This window comes from Solanum pennellii, chromosome 6, assembly GCF_001406875.1.
Source record: "Solanum pennellii chromosome 6, SPENNV200".
Taxonomy (NCBI): Eukaryota; Viridiplantae; Streptophyta; class Magnoliopsida; order Solanales; family Solanaceae; genus Solanum; species Solanum pennellii.
The window spans coordinates 40,315,796-40,317,447 of NC_028642.1; positions in this window are offsets into that span (position 1 = coordinate 40,315,796).

Below are 1,652 nucleotides of genomic sequence, written 5' to 3' on the forward strand. Positions count from 1 at the left end.
ATTTCGAGATTGTATTTGGTTAATTCATTTAAAATATGCTTGTAATTTGTAAGTATTAAAATAGCAATTTGTATTTGGTTAATCTCTTAAAGACTTAAATGTGTGAAGGAGAAAAATATTTTCTTAAGCTTGACTAAACACCTTAAATATCTAAATATATTGTAAAATTAAAGTAAAATAAGACAAGGAATATAAAAGATAAAGCAATAGAAATAGGGAGACAAAAGATGAGACATTTCTTATTCTTCAAAGTATTCATACAATCTTCAATTCACTACAATGTGAACAGTTATGCCTCTATTTATAGTGTAACAAAGAGGCATACAAAACGTTAGTCATAAACATGACATTAAACATGAATATAAAGAAGGAGGTTATGGAGGTGAAAGGTTACAAGAATAATTATCATAGAGGTGGAGGTTATCTTCATAATGGAGGGAAGTAATGTAGTAATTTCTTGGTGTAGTGGATGATCTTCATAATGGAGGGAAGTAATGTAGTAACCTTTTGGTTTAGTGGACATCCACAATATATTATTTTATAATACTCCCCGTTGGACGTCCATAGATAATATGTCTCATTAATACCTTACTAGAAAAAAAAAACCTGTGGGAAAAAAATCCTAGTGAAGGTAAAAGAGTATACTTATCTTTTAATACGCTTTGAATGTTGCCTCGTTGAAAATCTTACCAGGAAAATCCAATTGGGACAAAACCATAGTTAAGAAAAAGAGTACAACGCGTATTTTTCTCTCCCTGATAAAAACTTCACTTGATATCTCGAAAACAATGCATTTCAATCTTGTATCACAACTTCCCAAATATTGATGTTGGCAATCTTTAGTGAATAAGTTTACAAGATTATCACTTGAATGAGCCTTTGAACATCTATCTCACCATTTTGTTGAAGATCATGTGTGAAAGACTTTTGGTTTTGGTGAACTATACTTTGTCCGATCTCTTTTGATTGTATCCTCCCTTCAATTGAGCTATATATTATTGTCGTATATGGTGGCTGGAAAATCACATATTTTCTGAATATGATAGATCATGATTCCAACCAAACACACCCAACTTACTTCATAGATCGGTATTATTTCTGCATGATTTGAAGAAGTGGTTACCAATGTTTGTTGAATGCCAAGATATTGTTGTGCCTCCGTATGTAAGCAAATAGCTCATTTGCGATCGAACTTTGTGTAGATCAAATCAATATTCTAAATCTACATAATCAAATCATTTCTGACTCATTAGAGATTGATCAATTTTATTGAAGCTCGTCTTTTCTTCTCAAAGAAAATCAAACATCTTCTAGCATTTGCATAACCAGCAATCTGTAAGTGCACCAATTGCACTAATACATGACATTTTAAATCATTTTCATGAGGTCGAAAAGACTCTTCTTTGTGTTAAGCAATTTCAAAATCATTGGGTACTCAATTGAATTGCTTTAAGACCTTTTAAATCCTTCAAGGATTTTAATATAACCTCCATCGTCTAGTTAGACGTAATAATCAATCTGTCACGACCCAAAACCGAGCCGCGACTGGCACCCACACTTACCCTCCTATGTGAGCGAACCAACCAATCTAAACCCTAACATTTCAATATAATATCAACAGAAAGTAATGCGGAAGACTTAAACTCATTAAT